General features: G+C 45.7%; 1 protein-coding gene across 1 annotated transcript in view; it reads left to right on the forward strand.

The window, feature by feature from the left end:
* The window catches only part of klf7a (Kruppel like factor 7a), a 36,486-nt gene that overhangs the window by 1,933 nt on the left and 9,353 nt on the right, over window positions 1–25,200 (forward strand). The gene's annotated exons all lie outside the window — the stretch shown is intronic.

A 25,200-nucleotide genomic window follows, 5' to 3' on the forward strand; every position in this document is an offset into this window, starting at 1 on the left:
CATCTGACATATAAATCTTTCCTCCAGAACCCAGCAGGCACCGGATGTCACGTCGACGTCAGAAAGACGTTGGACCCTGACGTCGGGCCGATGTTGATTTTTAGTTGAGAATGAAACTCGGGTTCACGTCACAACCCAACGTTGTACAAAAGAGGATTTTTGGTTGGAAGCCAAAGTCGCGTATCATTCAAAAACCAATGTTGGGTTGACAGAAAGCTTTATTGTTAGATAGATGTTGAATTTTAACACATTTTTGGAAAACAACGCCTCATATCCATCAAAAAACAATTTTGGATTGACGTCAAACTCCAACGTTAGACAGACGTTAACTTTTGGTTGGAAATTAAAGTTGCATATCTGTCAAAAACTAACGCTGGGTTGACGTCAAGCTTCAACGTTAGACAGATGTTGAAATTTTATTGGGAATCAGAGTCGTATATCCATCTAAAACCAACGTTAGGTTGATGTCAAACTCCAACGTTAGACAGATGTTGAATTTTGTTTGAAAATCAAAGTTGCATATCTGTCAAAAACCAACATTGGGTTGATGTCAAACGGCAACATTAGACAGATATTGAAATGTATTTGGGAATCAGAGTCATATATCTGTCCGAAACCAACATTTGGTTGATGTCAAACTCAAACGTTAGACAGACGTTAACTTTTGGTTGGAAATTAAACTTGCATATCTGTCAAAAACCAACAATGGTTAACGTCAAGCTTCAACGTTAGACAGATGTTGAAATTTTATTGGGAATCAGAGTCGTATATCCATCTAAAACCAACGTTGGGTTGACGTCAAACTCTAACATTAGACAGATGTTGAAATTTTATTGGGAATCAGAGTCGTATATCCATCTAAAACCAACGTTGGGTTGACGTCAAACTCTAACATTAGACAGATGTTGAAATTTTATTGGGAATCAGAGTCGTATATCCATCTAAAACCAACGTTGGGTTGACGTCAAACTCTAACATTAGACAGATGTTGAAATTTTATTGGGAATCAGAGTCGTATATCCATCTAAAACCAACGTTGGGTTGACGTCAAACTCTAACATTAGACAGATGTTGAATTTTGTTTGGAAATCAAAGTCTCATATCTATCCAAAATCAATGTTGGGTTGAGGTCAAGCTTCAACGTTGGAGAGATGTTAACTTTTGGTTGGAAATTAAGGTTGCATATCTGCCCGAAACCAACATTTGGGTTGATGTCAAACTCAAACGTTAGACAGACGTTAACTTTTGGTCTCCCACCGGTCTCCCAACACCACACGCTCGACTTCACTCTCTCACCATACGCAAGCCTTTATCCTCAACACTTAGTCAGCAGCAGCTGCTCTGGACTGTCTGATACTCTGTGGAGCTGTAGCTTAGCTAGCTAAGCAAATGTTAGCTTAGCGAGTGGCTACAGAGCCAAAACCACAGGAAAAACTCATTAGTCATCGTTCTCATCCAGTGAGGTGTGGTTTCAGTCAGACAGAGTAGAGTTAGTTCTAAGCTAATGCTAACTGGTCAGATTGACTGTTTAGCGTTTATTAAAAGGCCGATTTCAAACTGGACGCTGCTTTGGGTCATTTTTCAGTTTTAAAACAAGGCAGGATGAGATTTTACGGAAGTCGGACACCGCTGTATCCATTTGAGGACCGAATAACCACAGCAGTGCTCGAGCTGGTCGACCTAGCAGTAGCTTTTAGCACCCTTTCAGCTGCACAAGAGGCTTCCACGTGCCGGAAAACCTTGCAGAGTCCAGCATTAGCTTAGCGCCTTTTAAGCCTCACCTCCATATTCGCCTCAAGTAGCTGCTGGGTTCTGGAACTCACATTTTCCACGACCTGAACTCAGCTATGCCATAACAGTACCGAAAAAGTGGATACCGGCCAACCCCAGCCGCTACACCTCCCATTAGCTCGTACAGTTGCTCACGCTCTTGTCAGAGACATCCCAGACTGTTGCCTGGCCGACACTCCCTTGGCTATGATTTACCTGATACTGCTTGTGGTCCCAGCGAGTCCCAGTTCGGTAAGTGCCGTCAAATTTGGCAGCCGAATGAGCCGAATTTCAAATATGGGTCACGAGCGTCTACCGATGGCTTGACGGCAGCTGAAAGAGAAATATATAAATAAGCGCCTCATCCACGGCGCTCTCAGGATGTGCGCTTCGTTTCACCAGACATCAAAAGCCACTCAGTCAAAGTCAGAACTGAGCGAGGAAAAAAAAACACACCCCGAAAACGCTGACTGTCACCTTGAAGTGACAGCCGGCGTGACTCGCCCGCTCCCGTACGGAAGGTTAAGAAGTGTGATAGTGGGCCAGAAAGTGGTGCGCTCTTGTTCCCCTACCCCGTCTGAGCCCTGCAGACCTGCTCAGGAGCTCCCGGGACGCTGCGGCGCATCAGCCTATTTCAGGCCGCCTTTGTCTCCCTGCGTCTATTTTGGAAACTTGAGGGGAACTTGAAACGGCTTTTGTTCTCGCCGCATTCCTTTTCTCCACCCGAGCCGTCCCGATATTTTCGGATCAGGAGAGGCGAGCGTGCCTCAGCGAAGAGGTTTCAGCGAACGCCGAGGCTGTAGATCAGAGCTTGGGCCCGCTGCTCCGTGGACCTGACCTGGCCCTCTCCACCAGCACCAGCGAGGATGCGGGTTCATCCCTCTTGGACCGAGATATGAAAGATACCCCACCCACAAGACGGGTGGTTTAGATGCCTGCAGATCAGCCCCTCAGATTAGGCCTCAGTTGGGGTTCGTATGATCCATCAGGTCCAGTAGCTGATTTCCTGCAGTCGTCTGTGTTCAGACCTCATTTAGATTGTTTCATGTTTCGATCCGCCGTCCACCACTTTGCCCACCGGCTACAGTATTGACCGGGCCTTGTAACTGATACGGTAATGACTCTCCCAATGTTCGTAATGATTAGCCCAGGGCTAGCGCAGCGCTTTGTGTGTTTTACAGAGGCGACTGCCCCGAAGACCAGGGCCCACATTTATCAAGCCCCACAAAGAAAGAGTAGCGATCTCGGCTCTGAAACACCCCTTCACATAATTGCTTTTGTTGGGATGTTAAAGGTTAAAAGTAGCTTCTAGGTCCTGCAGTCTTGCTCCAAGGAATTGGCTATGCTGACTTGGCTGACTTGGCGCAACGCTGGGAAAGCAAAGCGAGAGGAAAGTCTAGATGCTTTTGCAAGCTTCATTAGAGCCCGACCGATATTTAAAAATGCTCGTGGTTGATGTAATACTGAATATAAGAATTAACATTAGCAGATTATTATACTGCAGATATTATACAACAAATATTATGCCACAAATATTATACCACAAATATTATACTACAAATATTATACCACAAATATACTGCAAATACTATACCAGAAATATTATAATACAAATATTACACCACAAATATACTGCAAATATTACATCACAAATATTATATCACAAATATTATACTACAAATATTATACCATAAATATACTGCAAATACTATACCAGAAATATTATACTACAAATATTATACCACAAATATACTGCAAATATTATATCACAAATATTAAACTCCAAATAGTATACTACAAATCATGTACCACAAATATTATACCACAAATATATTATAAATATTATACTACAAATTTTATACCACAAATATTGTACTGCAAATATTATATCACAAATATTATATCACAAATATTATACTACAAATATTATACTATAAATATACTGCAAATACTATACCAGAAATATTATAATACAAATATTACACCACAAATGTACTGCAAATATTACATCACAAATATTATACTACAAATATTATACCACAAATATACTGCAAATATTATATCACAAATATTATATCACAAATATTATACTACAAATATTATACTATAAATATTATCCCACAAATACACTGCAAATATTACATCACAAATATTATACCACAAATATACTGCAAATATTATACTACAAATATACTGCAAATATTATATCACAAATATTAAACTGCAAATAGTATACTACAAATCTTGTACCACAAATATTATACCACAAATATATTACAAATATTATACTGCAAATATTATACTACAAATTTTATACCACAAATATACTATAAATATTATACTACAAATTCTATACCACAAATATTGTACTGCAAATATTATATCACAAATATTAAACTGCAAGTATTATAGAACAAATTGTATACCACAAATATTATACTACAAATATACAGCAAATATTATTCTACATATATATTATAAATATTATACTACAAATTCTATTCCACAAATATACTGCAAATATTATACTACAAATTTTATACCACAAATATACTATTTATATAATACCACAAATATTGTACTGCAAATATTGTACTACAAATATTATATCACAAATATTAAACTGCAAGTATTATACGACACATTTTATACCACAAATATACAGCAAATATTATTCCACAAATGTTATACTGCAAATATTATGAGAATAGGAATATTAGGAAAGGAGGAAACACCTCAACCTGATCTAATAGGCCTGCATATTAACAGGCGCCTCAAAACCAGGCGTCCACATCTGTACCCAGCATTCAAGGTATATAAATCAACAGAACTGTCTTGGAAGAACCAAGGGGGGCTACACTATATAAGGCAAGTGGTTTTAATGTTATGGCTGATGTGTGTATAGTGGTCCAGCCCATTTGTATTCGTTATTAGTTAAGAACAGTTACCATAGTTTAGGCCAGGGCTCAGTCGAGGTTCCTCATTGGCGTGACTGTGAGCCTGTGAACGATCTCAGTGTGAAAGCCATCAACTAAAGGTTCGGACATTAATAGGAGATGAGGATATGAGCTCAAACATAGCCAGCTGCAGCCCCTAGTCGTCTCTCTGTTGAATGAAACCCCAGAGTGGACTTGTTATAGAGAGCTCCCAGCTCAGTGCTGATGATGAGGACTGACAGGAGATAGGCAGCAAAGGTGCCAAGCCATTCAAGCCATGCCTAATGTTTTTCTACAGTCTTTCCCAACCCGGCCCACATCGCTTTCAAGCTCCGAGGCTTCGGAATAATGAAAAACGACTGGCGGATTATCCGTTTGTTACCACCCTCGTGTCTTTCACGATTGCTTGAGCAAAGCGCTATTGACGCCAGACGAGGCGCCTAGGCCTGAGCCCAGGCTTTCGTCCATACTGAGCATATTACACTCAGCCGAGCGAGAGTGTTGCCATAACTGCAGGCCACCGCTGCTGAGACGCTGCGCTATACGTTACGTAACCCTCCAGGGGACTCAGCTGCCTATAAAGCAGTGGAAGCCTAGCGTGAGAAGAACCAGGTCCTGTCCCAAGATACATACGTATACGTTCTAAAATCTGGAAGGGGAGCTTCGAGAAAATCAGCGCTAGCATTGCTGATAGTAGATGAAATCTAAGCGGGGACTGAGTTGTGCTTTGAGTTGGCCTTTTTCCCTCGGCCCCGGGGACTTGGGGGACGTATTTAATGTGCTGCATCTCCCGAGGTGTCTTTCGCAGGGTCAGAAACAAGAGTGAGACGCTTTGTCCTCCGACTGCCCTTGTTTCTCAACGAAGGACCAGAGGAAAAGCAGCTGCACAATTTGAGCTTCCATCTGCTGCCACAGGAGTGCTAAAGCTGGTCAGAAATACTTCAGACCTTGCACTTGATTGCATTCGGACATTTGTCACAGCGTAAGTCATAACGCAGTAAATCAGCACACAGTCCTCTACTGCTGACGTATTTAGTTGTCCACAGTGATGCAGTCCTTGCATACTTGCGTCCAGCATGCTTGGCTTCATCCCGAGTCCAGTTTCAGACACAAAACCACGTGAAATAGTGGTCACACCTGTCCTGGACACACAAGTCTGCACCCAGGACTGATTCTGGGCTGTTTTGGAGGATAGCCTAAGGGTCCAACGCTCTATATCGTTATCGGGTCGATACTGACCAGTACTGGGCCGATGCTGGTTGGTTCGGATTGTGTTCTTACCTCAAACCAATCGCAATTAGGCACGGAACCAATACCCACTTCACCTTGGCCCGCACCAGCGGCAATCGCACCAGGGTCCTGTTTTGATGGACCCTAACCCTAAACCCTATTTCCTAGGCCTCTCTCAGATCCCTACCGTATGTCTAACCTGCATGCCAGCAATATTAACTGCATGAAAGGTCGAATCATTCGTCAGGACGAGCGATTACAGATATTTTAGATAGCGCTCCGTGTAATGGAGTCCAGATGATCTCCCCACACTCGATAAAAATCAGCACACCAATCTGATTACATCTGGCAACTGGGCCGTAATTGGAAACGACGAAGGAACGAATCACTCGCTGGCGTTAGTTAATGCACTCCGTCATCTCCGAGGCTCTGAGGCTTCTGTTCGGAGACGGTCGGCTCAACAGAGGGATTCTTAGATGAGGTGGAATATCTTTAATTAATGTGCGCCTATAATTAGAGCCCAGACTGGAATCTTTCCCTGTCTGTCTGTGCGCCCTGTGGCACTGTGTATGTGTGTTCTCCTGCACGTCCTGGACAACTGACTGACAAACAGTAATATCTGCCCCGTCCTTCAGCTCAAGGCTTTGTTTGATCTGATACTTAATCCAGCATTTCTGTACCTTTTTTAAACTACTCAGCAGGAATTGCGAAGCTACTTGCTGGGAAACAAGTAGAAAGCAGGACTTGTGTGTATTCCCCGCCCCCCCCATCACATGCCACGCCCCCTCCGGCATGTTTGCAGCCTGCCACACCTCTTTTTCGAACTGCCGCCGATGCAACGTCAACAGGCAACCATCCAGTGCGCCTGGAGGAAAGTGGCTAGCAGGCGCCAGTGGTGTGGGGGGAGAGCGCCATCCACCCACCCTAGAGAGCAAGGCCAATCGCACTCTCTCAAGATCCCATGTGCAGTGTGATCGGGATACGAACCAGCGACCCTCTGATCGTGACAGTGACAGCGCCTTAGTCCATCCTTAGGGCCACCCGGACCACCCTGTGCTGTCAGCACAGCAGACAACTTGCATGCTGCTCTCCATCAGGCCCTTAAGAGGGAAATGACCAGGCTCCTTTCATCAGCGTCCTGCAAGAGAGCCTGTCAGAGTCCGTGTCAAACAGCTCTCCTGCTGACCCGGAGCAATCCAGTTAGCATTGCCTCCAAAGCGAGCGATCCGGCTCTCTGTTAATCAGAGCAGGCCGAGATGATTACCTCGGAGGTGATGGAAAGGTTAGCGTTTGATGAAATGGAGAGAGGCGACGCTCGTTTCTCAGAAGGTTCCCAGAGCAGGAACGAGAAAGAGGAGGGAAGGAAGGGAGGAGAAGGAGGCTTTAAGGATGAGCGCCGTCGGAAGATCTCACATGAGACCCTGCAATGCCTTTGGCATCATTTAAGTATAAATCCAAACCCTGTGTGTGGAGCAGCATCGGAGGTTACCTGCCAGAGACCCCACAACTTCAGGAGCTATATTATTAGATACACCAATACCTGTTTGAACCAATGCCTGTTGAAGGCAGGAATCGGACCAGCACTAGTTCTTCTAGAGAAGCGACCTCATAGGCTCTGAGTAGTCCAGCGAAATAAGGCTCGGTCACTATGACCAGAGGGTCGCTGCTTCGCATCCCATTCATGCTGCAGGGCCCCCCGAGGGAGCACATCTCTCCAGTGCGCCACATCATGGAGCTTTCCTCAGAACGCGCTGATTTCCCAGTGGCATTGCATCTGAGGCAGTGGCTGGCTGGAAATAAACCTCATGACCGCAAGGTCGTTGGTTTGTTTCCCTGAACCGACTGGAGCCCTAACCTGCAGCTAGGACTGCCCATCATTTCAGGTTCAAATGGCAATCTAGTGGTTCTTCCTCCTTCCCGTCCTTTTCCTTCTACAGTAAGTATGTGATTCCCGTTGTCTCCAAACTTGGTCCAGTCCCAACGTTCTGATTCCTATGATCTTCCTGCAGCTTGCCCGTCAGGTTACATGGTGGCCACTGGGAAAATTTGCCCAAACCGACTCAACAGACGAGACTCCAGACGCTGTCCTGGATTCCGTACCGTCCTCATTCAGCAGTCCAAGTGTTATCTTTTCAAGCCTTCTTCAAAAGTGCTGTCTGGTCTACCACAGCTTCACAGCCTCGTCTTCCTCTTCTCTCTCTTGGCATGCCTTTGGCGATGGGATCGCTGAGGACATGTGTTGCTAAGGAACGGCCTTCCTCCAGAGCTATCTGCCGGCTTTTATTTGTTTTGGCTTGGTTCTGTCCACCGTCTTTGGGAGCGGTGAATGGTAAGCCTTGTGATACTTCTACAGAGTGCGTTCCAACAGACCTTGAAGGAGACAATGAAGGGCAACGTCGTCTGAGCAAACACAGTGCCGTGTTCTTCTCCTCCGCTTTCATCTCCGGGCCATCGATCACCCGCCGCAAAGGCTGTGGACGCAGGAGCGACAGCACGCACTGTTTATCCAGACTTAACCCGCAATCAGTCATCCCGTCTTCCGCTGGGGGGAAAATTTTGGGGGCTTTGGTCTGAAAGCTACATTTTCGAGCTGAGCAGACAGAGTGTGTGGGTATGTATGTGTGTGTGTGTTTGGAAGGGCTTAGATCAGCACTTCCCCTTCTTCTGGGCGAGTGTGTATATGCGTTCAGCCATGGCATATATGCAAACCCAGCTGTATTTCCATATGCTCCAAGTTCTCATACGCTGTGTTCCACGTGACCTGACTGACCTCCAGAGCTGGTCTACGCTGGAACATCTACATGTTCAAGTGCCCGGCCTGGTGCCCTATCCTATATACCCTGACCTCAATCCCTTCTCTGCTTATACTGCAACATCTCGTGCTGCAGGACCCACTGATAATGTTCTAAGCAGCAGCAGGTCCCTCCTTACTGCACCTCCAGATTTCGGCTACCGTATGCTAATGCAGCCAGATGCTGGCAGGCTTTTATTCAGTTGGCTACGAGATACAGCTCGGTTGGGGTATGGAGGAAGGGGGCTGAGAAACAGTTGTGGACAGGCGATTCTCAGGATTTGGTGCCGTTTATGTCACTAAGACAAATATAAATTATATTATTAATTAAGAAAAACGTGTTTTAAGCATATAAAATAATATACAAGACTAATATAAAATCATAAAAATATAAACATAAAATAATATAATAAACATTCATGTATTTTAAAATATAGTCCCTATAGACTGATCTGATAGATCTCATTTGGGTAGAGTATTAAAAGAATTACATACTAATGTTACTACATACTAATGTTATTTCTTACAATTATATGAAATTATATTTAAACTACTACAAAATAATCATTTATATTTAGAAATTATATTTAAAAATTCTATTTCTAAATATCGCAGCATTTTCTATTGACCCTCAGACCTTTATTCAACCCTGTAACACTGTCATTTCTCCCCTGTAAAAAAACAAACAAACAAAGAGCAATGTTCTTTCTGATATATTTTTGAGGAAGTGACATAATCAAAATATCTTTGCCCACCGGGTTCGAACAGAGGTGAGGTTATCTTTGCGCTTTTCTTAATATAAAACATAAAAACATTATTATTTTTTTTAAACATGTCAAAAAATCTTAGTTAACACGTTTTTGGCATGGTGCCAAGTGCCGAAACCTCAGATGTGGAAATACCATTTAGTACAATAGCGTTTGTTAGCATGGGAGAAAAAAAAAAATAGCCATTTTAGCACAGAATCTTCAACCCCGTAGCTTTTTGTTTATGTGACGGGGTGGAGTGGTTGTTATAAGGTCACTGTTTTTTTTTCTTTGTCATACAATTATACATGCATGGTCAGTAATGAGGTATACAGTGGTGATGTTCACTGTGCTGGACATTGCGATTGTGTCCCACTATGCTGTACATAGTGTATATATATATATATATATATATATATAAAGTCAGGCTCCGCCCACCATTCTGTGTGCATGTATATATATGTATATGTACGTGTATGTATATATATATATATATATATATACATACACATAGAATGGTGGGCGGGCCCTGACTTTCCAGTATACGCTCTGAATAATTCATACTGCTTATTGAATAATAAGTCCGCAGGGGTTAATGATCGAGTGAAATAACTGAGCCTCGACTCGAGTCTTGATGGGACCAGGCAACTCTCTCAGGGTGAACATGCTTCATTTTGAGCTGATTGATTTCGTATGGCAGACACCGAGCATTCAGAGAAAGGCCAAAGGTCCCATCTGTAGTCCCATTTGTCATTGATTTCCCAACACTAAGATTAATATTGTACACGCTACCGGCTAACATGAGCAGTTTCTGTTACTGCCGCTCGCCTCTGAGAACCTAATCACTGATATTCGTCCCCCGGCCACGCGCCGGGCCGCTCAGGCCGCCTGCATCGCCTTCTTCGCTCAGTCAATTCTCTCTTTTTCGGTGTGGCCAGTGGACGCTTTTCCACAGTTCCTCGTAGCATAAGGAGCTTTGTCTTTGTTTTAGCAGGCGGGAGCTAAATGGGTCGTGAGTTATTTTGGGATGTGTTGCTAGAATTACCTATGGGAGCGGGCCTGTGATAGATGCTCACAGGCCAGCCTTATATCAGCCTGTGCATATATGCACATCTTTATTCCTCGTGCAGATGGGCTCCGAAGAAATGGCTGGCTGGTGTTTACCTTGTTTCCTACTTTGGGTGCCGTGCACTGTGAAAAGTAGAAGATTCTCAAGAAACTTCTGAAAGTTCTTCAGATTGAAACTGTGGAGGAAGCTCTTAAGGTCCTTCAAGGGTTCTTTGAGAAATAGGGTCCTTGAAGGTTTCCTCAGAGCTTCCTCCACTTTTTCAAACTGAGGAACCTCCAGAAGTTCCTCATGGATCAGATCAGCCATAGCACAAACCACTGACGTAGTGATGTTCTGGACAATGACTGGGTCAGAACATCTCCGAAACATCAGACAGGCCTCATGGGGTGATGAATCTGTTGACCAACATTCAGAGTAAGAAACCGAGACTGTCATCTGCCACTTGTTTAGCCGCTGTGGAGCTCAGAGACTGAGGCAAACGAAGGTAGGGTTAGCTGCAGGCTAGCTAATTGGTTCTAAGATGCAAGATGAAGAGAAGGAGTCCTTGAAGGTTCCTCCACAGTTTCAAACTGAAGAACCTCCAGAAGTTCCTCAAGGATCAGATCAGCCAGTGATTAGCCGGTCTGCCTCCAGTGGTGGTCAGCAAGTCAGCAAGTGACCAGTCAGTTCAGAAACAGCAGGGAGTATTCAAGACCTATAAAATGAGGTTCTGGCCAGTGCCAGGTTAGAAGCACGGCATTAGAACCATATGGTCACACTGTGCTGTGCTGTAGGGCGACCACAGGCTACATGACACCTACGTATTGGGTAGCCACCCGTCCCGTAAATTACCGAATCGTTGTCTAGGCAAACAAGACAGAGTCCATCCGTCAGCCAGTGAGCGAAGTTCTGTCCTCTAGGCCGGCCTACCAGATTGTGCTTTGGGCTTGTGTTGCAACCAGGGGCACAGGGTAAGGAATGTAGCTGTTCCTACCCTGATGATGAATGGTGTCCCAGGTACTTCGTCCTTTATTTGGCACTGAAATGTTGCCAAAAACGGAACCAGTTTTGTTCCGTATTTCCATAAATGTCCGATTCAGACGTCGAATGAATGATAATTTAATATTCAGTAGCATTAGCCAATAAAATTGTTATACATGGCCATTTAAAGAACAAAGCATACTAATGGAAACAATAGTTTGTAAATCAATACATTAATTAAGAGAAAAGTTTTATTCTTTAATTTAAATTTATTTCCTAGACTAAAAATGTTTGTAGTAGTCCCTTATTTTTATTCCTGAAAGGTGGCAACCCTACCGACATATGTAAAACCGAGCTCCAGCAAGTGTCCGTTGTCATAAAAGCTACATTCTGAGGTCAGAAGTACCTCGCAATTGACTTTAATGCAAATGATGCTCATGCTAATAAACAGGCTATCCGGGTACGCATGCAACCTTGACTTGTGAGCAGCATAGCTAAAAAACAAAACGAGGCTCAACACCAGCTTCTGTCACAGTAGAGCTGCAAATCCAGCGGTCCGCTCCAAAGCAAGCGTGAAAAAAAAAAAGCCTCGTCTCAAATCTCCAGATTTCGCTGTTGCCCTTGGCCCTGGCTCTCATATCCTTGCTCAGGGAGAGATGAAACCAAAGCCACCTGCTGAGAGAACAACAGACTAGCTTAGCATCCCTATCCAAAAAAGAATGACTCACCCTTCTCAGTTACCCTGCATGCTAATCACGCTAGCCGGGTTCAAACCCGAAAACTGTGGAAACACCTTGACATGGATAGGATGGGGTGGGGTGGGGTGTGGTGGGGGTGTTAAGGAGCTCCGAATGATCTAGGCACTTTTTCCTCCATCCTCTCAGTACTACCCATCGATGCGGCAGCCCAACCACATTAGGACCCATAGGCAGTTGGATGAGCGCCAGCCAACGCTATGGATTCAGAATGGCCTCGGGGAGCTCGGCGGTTGCGCTCGCACTGCATTGAACTCGATGAACTCACAGATGAAGGGAGCAGCCGTGCGTGTCTGAGATGAAATGAACACGAAGACCCGCGCCCCACCGCCTTCCTTCAGGTCCGCCCGCTCGTAATAGGCGAGTGGATGTGTTCAATTTTTAAGCAGGCCTGCTAGCATGCACCTTCTTTTTTTAGCCGGCCGTAATGAAAAGGCTGGGGATGATCTACAGTGGCCATTCCTCTTCATTAGCTGCTTATTATTACGCTTTGTACTTAGCATAGCATGGTGGCGCGATTGGGCGAGGACGGAACGACCCGGTTGGATCCGGGGGTTTAGAGAGACGCCGGCACCACTGCTAGGTTAGTAAGTAACGTCGGAGGACTCATGCTGAGGACCCAGACTCTCCGGCAGGACCAGGGATCAGTGCTCTGGACTAGGATTGGATTGCAGTGCCCCGCCCCCCACCTTCCCTTTTCGCTAGTCTGTTTACTGTCATGATGATGCTACAGCACTGTACCCTCTGCATCCCAGGCTGGTCCAGGACTAGCGCAGGCCGGCCTGTTGCGCTGTGTCGAATGTGCGGCGCATAACAACACAATAAGTCAGCACAAAGGGATGTTCGCTGCAGGCCAGCTACACTGAGGCCCTTTGATCCCGGCCTTTGTAATGCAAATCAAAGAGGAGAGAGAAGAGCACCGCAGAGAATATCGATGACGGGCCCATGCTAGGCGCTGATAAATGTGCTACAATTGTCAGTTTCCCACTCGAAATTTCGACTGCAGGCCTGCTGGCCGTGATGCTGGAGGCCATAGCGTCGGAGGCGGACTTGCCCGACGCTCGCTGGAGTATCGTTGGGAAAGGGGGTCCAGTGTTTAAAGCTCTTGATCTTCTATTGATGGCCACTTCTCTGGACTCGTGTGATCACTGGTGTATTCCGTTTGCCAATAGTTTTTCCAACAGACTGCTTCAAACAGCTCATCCACATGAGGATAGTAACGCTGGAGCTGCTGCCGTCTGATCTCGTTAAGAACTTCCTGTGACATTCAGCGCTAACGTCAGCCCTCAGAAGTCGCAGTTATTACTTTGATAACGAAAGCGTAGTGTCATCTCCTATAAGGTGGGCAAGATTTTAGCGTATCGGGATGGACTTTGGTTGTGAGACATGGATGGAGCACATCACGTCAAAATATCTCAATAAGAGGCTCCGGGTGGCTCTGCGGCTAACGTGCTACCCTGGGGGGACCCGAGCCATGTCGCTTTGCCATCCGCAGCCAGAGCCTGAGAGAGCACAATTGTAGAGCACAGTACTCTGTCCGGGTGGGCTCCACAGTGCTCTCTCACCTCACTACTCTCAAAGGCGTCTGTTAGCTGGTGCAGCAGAACTGGAGACCCGGTTCTTTCCTCCACCTTTTCAAACTTCTTTTCAAACTGCTGCCGATAGTGCCAGGTCGACTATTAACTGCTGGTCAGCATCACAATGGAAGGGATAAGGGAAGATCCCGTAGCCATCTAGCCACTCGGATCAATTGTGCTCTCTCTGACTCCGGCTGCTGATGGCAAGGCGACATGGCTTGGGATTCAAACTCGCGACCTCCGGGCCATGGTGGTAGTGCATTAGAACACTGAACCACTTGGAGATAAGTGTTCACTTGAGTAACACGTTTTTAACCCTCAGTTAAAGGGACCGCCGCCACCCTCCGGTCTCTCCACACCTCTGCACCGTCTACACATACAGGAGGTTTAATGAAAACTGGCTTGATCGCGATGAGATTAGTTGACACTGCCAGGCAGCAGGCAGCCTGCTAGCCAGCTCGTGCTCTAACATACACACATACATGCTGCGGCTTGGCCAAATCCAGTTAAAGTAAGATCCCGTCCAAAGTTGGCGTAGTCGACAGGATTATCCCTCTCTGGACTGAGTCTTATTGAAACGCTCAGCTCCTGGGCTGTTTTCACAGCATGATCACGACACTTTAGCTTCTTAGCCATAAAACCAAGTGCACTGGGTCACCCTCTTACGCTTGTAAGTCTGAATTCCGGCTAGGCTGCGGTGTATTCACACATGTTCTGCAGTTGTGCTGACGGTGAAGGAAAGGCCTGTTTAGGGTCAGCTTCTGCTCTGATGGGAAGGAGAAGCGTCTGCTGAATTTCACGTTCCTAGCGCCGGCCTCAGACTGACAGTGACGGGGATGCAGGCAGGCAGGCAGGCAGCGCAGGGAGAAGAGAGCAAGGTCGGAGCCGAGCTGGGGTTCATGCAGAGTGGCTCTTCTCGGGCGACGGGGCTTTTGCTGATGAAGCGTCTGGATGTGGAGTTGCTGTGAGTCTGGGTCGGGGCTCTAAACTAGGACGAATAGTAGAATCTTGTCGAGTCTGATTTACATTCCAGGCGTATGTCTGACGCTCTTATCTAGAGCAACTTCCACGTGAATCATGATGCACAGGTAGGAGAATGTAGGGATAGGAGGCTTGCCCAAGAACTCTTACCCCTACTCCCTCTGCCCTATGTTTTTACCGGATCAGGGGATCAAACCAGCGAACCTTCCAGTCCCAAATTCCCCCCAAATTCTTGCTCACAGGCACCTTAGGGGATTAAACCAGCAACCTTCCGTTCATATGCCTGCTTCTCTAATGTATAGGTCACAGCTACCCCAATAGGCACCTTAACCATAAACATTGTTGGAGGAGAAGGTGCTGTTCCTTTCCCTACTCCTTCTGCCCTATGTTTTACCGGTGCAGGGGATTGAACCAGCGACCTTCCAATTCCAAATTCCCCAAATTCCCCCCAAATTCTTGCTCATAGGCACCTTAACCGTGAACATTGACAGAGGAGAAGGTGCTGTTCTTTCCCCTACTCCTTCTGCCCTTAGTTCTTGCCAGTCCAGGGGATTGAACCAGCAACCTTCCGATTCTATGCCTGCTTCTCTAACCTATAGGTCACAACTACCCCAAAATTCTTGCTCATAGGCACCTTAACTATGAACATTGATGGAGGAGAAGGTGCTGTTCTTTCCCCTACTCCGTCTGCCCTATGTTCGTACTGGTCCAGGAGATTGAACCAGCAACCTTCCAAGTCCATACCTGCTTCTCTAACCAATATGTTACACCAACCATAAATTCTTGCTCATAGACACTATAACCATAAACAATAAGGAAGGAGGCGGTGCTGTTTTTTTCCTCTTTGCAATATGTTCCTGCCAATCCAGGGAATTGAACCAGCAACCTTCCGATCCTACGCCTGCTTCTCTAACCTATAGGTCATAGCTACCCTGAAATTCCTGCTCATAGACACTGTAACCGTGAACATTGAGGGAAAAGACAGCGCTGTTCTTTCACTCCCTTTGCTCTATGTTGCTGCTGACCTGACAGGGGATTAAACCAGCAACCTTCCGATCCCAAACTCAACCAGCTACAACGGTGGACCAACTCTTGCAACCTTGCTCAACCATGCCCAACAGGATGCTAGAAGATGCCGTGCTCCTCCTAAATCACTGGGCTTGGCTTTTATTCATCAGCTAATAGATTTTCTCAAGTTTATTGTTTGGAGTGTGCCTCCAGAAATATTACCCTGAACCCACCCCCGCCATCCCTCGCTCACGCCCACGCGTAAAACCTCGCATCAAACGGACCAGCGCTGATTGATCCAGAGCCATCAGAGTGCTAGTTTTATTGCTAATTACTCAGCCTTGCCCCCTCGGGTGCTAACACAAGATTAGCGTGCTGAAACACAGGAGGAGCCCAGGCACTCCGCGAGGTTTATCTGCCTTCAGCTCATAAAAGTGTGCAGCGGCCTGAGCGTATTCCTTAATTGCAGTTATGTCATAGCCGCTACATCGCTAGCGCGCAGTTATCAGCTGTGAAGCGCGAGGCGTCTTCTGAGCTTCTGAGCCATCAAAACCTTTAGAAGCATCCGAGCTGGGTGTCTTTAAGAGAACATGAAAATGAGGGAGAGGTAGTCGCCGGAGTCCGATAAGAACGGGTGCAATGATTCCATCACCTTCCAGTTCCAGTATCGGGAACAGGAGGGGGCTGGATGTGAGGTAGGGAAGGGCCACAGCTCCACACCAGTGAGAAATTCCCTCCGCGGAAACGCTCGCCTCTTTATCCGAGGTTATTGTTTCGCTCTACAGTGCCCTCCAGCTCTATTAATGCTTATGTCAACAGGCCTGTTCAGGATCCATTTCACGAGTGCCGGCTTTGCTTTTTACGGCTGCTTAGAAGTGTCAGCAGGCATTAGCCCATATTCAGCGAAACCCCCTGCTTCCGTATATCGCCTCTGTTTAGATGAGTGATCCACCATTGAGCGCTGAGGAGAGTCCACAACATTAGGCCCTGTGATAACAGTTACTGTACCGGTGGAAGTAGATGCTGTCTTGTTGGTGTTTGATGTGTAAACTCTCTGAACTAGCAGTTTAAAACCTTCTTTTTCATTTCGGAGCGTTTCTATTGGTCCGCTAAGCATGACATATTAATACAATGTAAAGAACAGCAAGGTTTTTGCTGGACAGTGCTAATATGTATCAAACATATATTACATGGCTGTGCTTTGCTTAATATTGGGTTTATATTAGGGGTTTGTACATGGGAATATATATATATATATATATATATATATATATATATATATATATATAATATCTGCTGTCCAATGACAAGCATGTATCTTCATTTTTGTCTGTTAGTTTGGACCAATAGAAAAGGTCCAAAATGACTTCTTTTGACTTCCATCAAAGGTTAAGAAGGTTTTTTCTTTTTCTCCTGTACAATTGCTGTTTTTGGGGTTTTTTGGACATAAAAAAAAAGAATATATATATATATTTTTCTTTCATTTTGCATTTTTTACAGTATATCACAGTACTTGTATTTTTTTATCTGAATTATTATTTTAACTAATTTATATTTATTTATTTATTCATTTTCATTTAATAATTTCACAGTACAGCACAGTACATATTTTATTTTATTTTATTATTAGATGTCTGTATATAATAAAAAAGTGTTTAAAGGGTTTAAATAAAACAAAAAAAAACACTACTGTGGCTGTTGTATTGCACCACGTATGCAGTTATGACCAAATTAATATGCAAAATGGCTCAAATTTAAAGCATAGTCACCAAATCTCGCCAATTTTCATAGTAATTTAGATAATTGTAGTTGATATGGTACCATTTGTACCTTGTCCTAACTTGCCAATGTTTCCAAAAAACTTTAAATTGTGACTAAATTATTAAGCTATTTTTTATTTTACTAAATAAAATGATACAATGTGAATACACTGTACACATGCAATTATAATAAAATGGCTCAGTTACGTGTTATATAATGATATACATTCAAATTTATGTCATAATTAGAAATGCACAGTATGATGAAGTGATTCCAGACATTTGAAGAGAGCATGAAGAACCCTCCGTATAATCTACAGGTTCTGTCCAGTTGAGGTTCTAAGCCAGCTTTGGCAGGTTCGCCAAAAAATGAACAGCATGTAGGTCCACCCTTTATTTCCAAGGCTGCATGTGTGTTGCAGAGCTCTCTGCAGGTGCTACACTAGCTATTTTTAGGTGCCGCTGATCCTGTAAAAAAATCAAATGTACTGAGCACCAGTGCTGATGACATCACGCATACCCTTTCCTACCTTCCCCATCCCCCTGTCCTATTGATCGCCCGCTGCCCCTGGAGGGGAGATTGTCTCTTAGCCAGCTGGCCGATACCCCCCCCCCCTCACACACATCCCAAATCAAAGCGCTGGCAGGTGGTCATTTGTGTGTCTGTCCCCCACCTCTTGGCCCGAGTCTAACATTACAGATCAATGAGCTATCAAAGGGCTGGACGGACGAGCTTCCCCACCCATCAGTCTCTTGGTGTACCCCAGACCGGCCTAGTTAGGGTGTGTCCATCCAGCTGAGCGGTCCACTCAGTGTTGTTGGGTTCAGCTGGTACAAGTGAGTGGTCGCCAGTTGCCGAGACGTACACACAGAGCTACAGGAGGCTGTATGGCCTCATGCAGACAGAGCTTGTTTTCCACCTTGTCTAGACGTCTGATGATGAGATGGAGAAGGAGTATCATGGGATGGGTGTGAGCCCTTCGTACCCTGAGTAGCTAAAGAAAGAATTGTTGATGATGTGGCCGAGATGCTTATGGCATGGTCCTATGAAGTCAGGTCAAGTCAAATGAATAGGTCCAGCTTTAGACGTCCAGGACGAAACAGAAAGAAGTGGACCGGTCACAGTTGTTGCCGTGACGTTTAGTCACGTGTAGGAAACGGCGTAGGGTACATGGCTATGCAGAAGCTACACAAAGGCTACAGCGTAGGACATGGCGAAAGGTATGGTACAGGCTATGGTGTATGGTACACGGCCATGCGGAAGCTACCCTGTGGTGTAGGGTATGGAGTAAGGTATGGTATAGGGTATGGCGTAGTGTACACGGCTATGCAGAAGCTACCCTGTAGTGTAGGGTATGGAGTAAGGTATGGTATAGGGTATGGTGTATGGTACACGGCCATGCGGAAGCTACCCTGTGGTGTAGGGTATGGAGTAAGGTATGGTATAGGGTATGGTGTATAGGACACGGCTATGCAGAAGCTACCCTGTGGTGTAGGGTATGGCGTAAGGTATGGTATAGGGTATGGTGTATGGTACACGGCCATGCAGAAGCTACACAAAGGCTACGGCCAAGTTCAGGATGGCCTTCCCTTTTCTGCTCTCCATCACGCAGCATGATCTTAGCCAATGCAGACTAACCAGTCACCCAGGGTCTTCCTGAACTGAGGTAGAAACCAACAACTGGATCCAAACTCAAGATCCAAAGCTATACAACCACTGATCCTTCATCAGTAGCCCCACAAGTGCAAGCTAGCTCAGCACTGGTGTCACAACACTGTGACAGGAAAAGGAAGCGGCGTTGAGGGTGTAGAGACAAGACAAGGAATGACACCTTGTCACAGGTGCACAAATGCAGTGGAGATAATTGCAAGGCGGGACAGACTAGCAGAGACAAGCATGCCTCGTTGCCACCATACCCTCCATAATGACTGCTCCAAGACCGGCTTCATCACTCCACAAATGACAGCAAAAATGCCAATCGCCGGACACAAGAGCCGTCACCGAGCCAAGGCTTTGGGCGAAGTTCTCGGAAGCCCAGGCTGAAGCTAAAGCAGTGACATTTGCTTCCCATTTCCCCACTTTCGTATTCACAGCATCGTTTGCTGCAGGGCATGTCAGGCGTGACTCACTTTATCGGCACAAATCTCACCAGGGTTGACAGTTTCTGACACCGGGTGGGAAACAGCAACAGGGGGTGGTCTTCACTGGCTTCGTCTTAGCTTAGATATGGATATGACAGGTTGGAATTGCGACTGATGCTCAGGTTTTCTTGCTGATGCTTGGGTTTATTTCTAGTTAAAAATAAAATTGTCACGAAATTGTTATGGAACTCATGTAAAGGTGACGTGTTTTACCCCTTATTCACAAATTCAAACACCATTCCCCTGGGTTTTATTGCTTTGTGACACGCTTTGGTTACCGCACTTCCTTACCCGGACATCCCGGTTCGGTACTGCCTGTTTAAGTACCTGTTCTTTTAAATGATAAATGAGACACTTCTCATCCCATCCCCACCCTTTTTTATTACTCCTCATGGCCACAAAGATCTTCTTCTACTTCTGAGTTTATTTTCTGTGTTTATTGTCCCTGTTTGCACCAGCAAGCGAACATTTACTTCGCCTTGAGTTCGCATCTCTTCTTTTCTACAGTCTGCTGTCCCTGCCTTTCAGTACCTAGGTTTCCAGCTACTTAAATCAGGACCGGTATACACTTGTGATGCAGTTTACTGTCTAACTTTTTTGTTGGCTGTGGTACATTTTCAACACAACCTGACAATTCTGACCCTTGGCTACTCTCGGCTAGCCAAAGCGTGTTTCTTAGCCGCTTCATCATAGAAGATTGTTCCAAAGTGAAGGACCCTTCGTATACGGCCCAAAAATGCTGCCTACAATTGGAGCGATTTCAAGAACGCAACCCACAGCCCACTCTCTGCACAAAAAAATAGCAGAAAACGAAAGCCTCCGGAACAGAGTGGATAGATGGAGCTACTCGAATGGGAGGCGGTATGATTGAGATGGCTTGTGGCGTAGCAACCTGAGCCAAATCTGAACATACCTTTACATACCACGAGAAACTGACTGGGTTATCTTATAACATTTGTGCCATTATTTCATCGACTATCCGGAAATTCCAGAAAACACTGTCCACTTGGAGTGTGAAAGTCATACTGGTAGACTTTGAGTGCATGTATTTAAGCTTCTGAGAGGCGTCATATCTTGCCCTTTAGCGTGCAGCGTTGCGCCCTTCAAGCAGAAACGGCAATCTGGCCACGTTAAAACGGCATCTTCTCAATGTTCTCAGACGAAAAGGACGTCTGCTGGAATTTTTTCGGCTTCGTGGACGAGCGTAAACAAACATGAAACGAACGACATAAGAGCCCTTATCTGCGTTTTGAAGTGGGTTCTACAGATCGGCCGCTGAGAGCGCTAACAGAGAAATGCTCCCTTTTATTGCAGCGGTGCTCACTTGACATGCAAACTGGCTCGCCGGCTCCGAGCCAGCCAGTCTAAGCTGAGGCCGGGCACATACTGGAGACAAACGGAATTTGCTGCCATTTTCAGTAACAATATCCTCTGAATGTCAGTACCTCAGGGCCTGCAGGGGGGTGGCGGAGGTGTTGGTGGGGGTGGGGTTTGAGGAGGAGGTGGGGGGGGTTATGGGCGTAGCGGAGAGAGATAAGAAGGAAAAAGAGCAGCTGGCCTGAGCCGCTATTCTCGTCCACCTCACCCCACTCTCACCCCGCTGCCAGTGGTTTCCCCTGGAACGCCGTCTGCCCCTTTCCACATCAGGCTCGTACAGACACAGACACACACTCGCTCACAGGCCCGACCTCAAGATGACACATGCTCTCGCGACGAGCTGCGTCTGCCCCTGTAACTGTCACACACGCGCGACAGTTCGGCAGCTGGCTACCTGACGCGACTGACCAATGGACGCCCCCAAAGGGCGAGGGGAAAATCAATGCCATGTTCGTGCTCGCGTCCAGAGCAGCAGTGCAGCAGTAGTGCGTAGCTGCGGGGCTCAGTGTGGCTTTCTAAATGTCATTGGTCCAGATAGGAGTTTGACACAAAACACACACACACACACACACACACACAGTCAGCCCCCCGTTATTGCACTGCCTATACCGGTTCATCAGAGTGGATAATTAATCAGGAGTTCATGGAGTCAGGGCAAGCAATGTGGGAGGAAGGAAAAGGCCATAGAGCCATAGCATAGTTAGCAGGGGTTCAAATCTCTGACGTCCGACGTTTTGATGATACTTGTGGCAAAATGCCAGGAAATCTGTACGTCCATTAGGCTTCTGCATGTGCAGTTTAATGCTGGTCCCAAAATGTAACAAGGAACACCGCCTCCTTGGGCTCCCAGTGCAGATCCAGTCCTTCAAGGCATGGATTCCATTTTTCAAGAGCAATTTCATGCTCTGAGGGTGTTTTCACACTCGTCCCGAATGCATAAGCCCGCAGCCAGAACCGTTTAAGGGAGAAGCTCATTATCGCTGGTTTGCTTTCACGTACCATTCAAACCATGGATCGACTGCGCAATTCCGAACGCCATTTGCAAAATGGTAGGACCTCCAGTGGTGGGTTTCTCCGTTACTTGTTGGTTTCAAATACTCAGACAGCGGAGAACAGCGCTTTCAGGAGTCTTGACGCTCCACCGTGCAGGAACTCCTGCAAACGATGAGCCGTTCCCGTCGGTGGAGGTTTTTAGGGCTAATCTCGCAGCCCTACACAACCTTGTGCTGTGTGAGTGGATAGCTTCTACACCATGTCCACCTGAAGCAAACTCAAGACCACAAACCCCAAACCCCAGATTCCAAGAGGACCAGAGGTCGGTGCTCTGGACTTCTCCCATGTTTGACGACAGCTTCCACAGTTTCTCAAACGTACCAAACTCCTAAGGGCAAATGCTCCCAGGGCCGAAAAAATGCTAGTGTGAACAAAAAGGCCCTGAAAGTTTGGTACGTTTGGTCAGACCTAAACAAGTCCAAAGAAACCGATCTCTGGTCCTTCTGAAATCGTTGGTCTGGGGTTCACTTCAATCTGACTCTGGTGAAGTCTTCTGCAGGTGTGGAAGCTATGCTATGATTAGTTCATTCAGTCACGTGACTCCTTCAACGTATCGCCGACATGGCTAAAGACCTTCCTCTACAAGAATGGCTACTTGTTCGCAGGAGTTCCTTCACTGTGAAGCGCCATGACTGCAGAAATCGCTGTTTTTCTTCCCTGCTTACAGTGCTTGCATCCAAGGAAAATAAGGAAAAGCGATCAGCGGATGAGCCTAGGTCCAATTTCAGGTACCAATTTGCGAAAATGTGCTCAGAAAAGTGACATTCAGAATTGCGCAATCGGCCCAAGGTTCGCCTGGAATTCTCTTGTGTGAAAGCAAACCAGTGATAATGAGCCCCTCCCTCAAACAAGCCCAAAATCAGGCTTGTGTATTTGTCACAAGTATGAAAACGCCCTGAATCTCCTATTCCACCACATCCCAAAGGTGCTCTGGTCACTGAGCAACTCTGAACTCATCAAGGTTCAGGAAACCAGTTTGAGACCACTTCTGCTTTGTGACATGCTGGAACTATCTGTTAGCAGATCAGGTCGTGAAGGGATGAGCATAGTCAGCAACAGTCCTCCGAGAGGCCATGGCATTCGAGCGACGGGCGAATGGTGTTAATGAGCTGAAAGTGTGCCAAGAATTCATTCCCCATAAAATTACACCACCAGCAGCCTGGACTGTTGGGTCAATAGATTCATGCTATTGGCACCAAACTCTGGCCCTACCACCAGTGAGCCTCCAGCGGAAATCCCGACTCATCAGACCAGGCTACGTTTCCACCAGATAGTGTATCACAATCCACTGATGCATTCTGACGCCCTCGCTAGTGAGATAAATGGCGAATAATGGCACACCACTGTTAACTACACCCTCAAGCAATTCTGCGCAGTCTTTCCAAAGGCATTGATGTCCTTTCAAGCACTTAGGCCATCGTGGTTCACGGCACCACCAGCCTGCCTTTCAGAGTGGCACCTGGATGAAAGCACGGAGGCTAATATTGGCTGTGTTTACATGCGTCTTTGAGTTCAGTGCCCACATTAAAATGCTTTTATCGCAGACAAAATTGCAGACGTCGCTTGAGCAAAAAAAAAAAAAAAAGTGACAAGCACTCCACGCCACATTGCTTAGCAACAGCAGAGGAGACGGACTGGTCCGACGTACCAAATGAGTGATAAAAGCTGGAGAGCGGAGTGACTGAGATGTTAGCGGAGGGAAAAATGACAAATTTAAGCCCATCATGACAACAAAATCTGTTCGGCCATGTTGTGTCTGGAATATGGCTTATTTAGTCCTTGCCATCTTCACTCTCTCCATCTACTGTAGGAGGAGTAGGTGGGGAAACGCGCTGCTATTTTTGAAAACCTCTCAGGACGAAACGGAATCTGTGATAACACCATCGCTTCACAACAGCCCTCGACAGCAATGCTAGGATTAAAAGTTCTGAAGTTCTGTCTCAACATTTGATTAACAAATTTCCACTTATGTAAGACTAAGACTATTTGTGGACTAATGCGTGTTTATGGGCTGATATGTCCTATTCTAGTGTATAGGAGTGTTTATTGAGGTGTGTATGGACTGATATGTCCTAATCTAGTGTATAGGAGTGTTTATTGAGGTGTTTATGGACTAATACCTCCTATTCTAGTGTATAGGAGTGTTTATTGAGGTGTTTATGGACTAATACCTCCTATTCTAGCATATAGGAGTGTTTACTGAGGTGTTTATGGGCTGATATGTCCTAATCTAGTGTATAGGAGTGTTTATTGAGGTGTTTATGGACTAATACCTCCTATTCTAGCATATAGGAGTGTTTACTGAGGTGTTTATGGACTGATATCTCCTATTCTAGTGTATAGGAGTGTTTATTGAGGTATTTATGGGCTAATATCTCCTATTCTAGTGTATAGGAGTGTTTATTGAGGGTGTTTATAGACTAATATCTCCTATTCTAGTGTATAAGAGTGTTTATTGAGGGTGTTTATGGAAAAATATCTCCTATTCTAGTGTATAGGAGTGTTTACTGAGGTGTTTATGGGCTAATATCTCCTATTCTAGTGTATGGGGGTGTTTATTTAGGTGTTTATGGACTAATATCTCCTATTCTAGTGCATATAAGTGTTTATTGATGTGTTTATGGGCTAATATCTCCTATTTTAGTGTACGAGTGTCGGATTGGTCACATTTTCGCCTGGAATGAAATTTTCCTAAACAGAGAACTTACTGTGTGTCTCTCTCTGTACTTCTATCTCTTGTCTCGTCTCTCAGTTTGTCTCTGTCAGCCCCTCTCTCACTTTTTCTCCTTCTGTCTCTCTCTCTCACTATTACTCTCGCCTTCTCCTCTGTTTCTCTCTTTCCTTCAGTCAGTTTTTTCTTTTTTTCCCATACTCCGAGCACCCCACACCCCACTCTGTCTTTCTTCCTGTCCTCAGCAGGTAATTCAGGTCAGTTCTGTTTCTTCAGCTCCACAGAGCTCCACTCGCCCTGTGTAATCAATCATGGTCTAACCATCTATCTCTGAAGACCTGCTGAAGCAAATAACATGCTGGTGAGGGAGTACG

The sequence above is a fragment of the Salminus brasiliensis genome, chromosome 15 (assembly GCF_030463535.1).
Source record: "Salminus brasiliensis chromosome 15, fSalBra1.hap2, whole genome shotgun sequence".
NCBI lineage: Eukaryota > Metazoa > Chordata > Actinopteri > Characiformes > Bryconidae > Salminus > Salminus brasiliensis.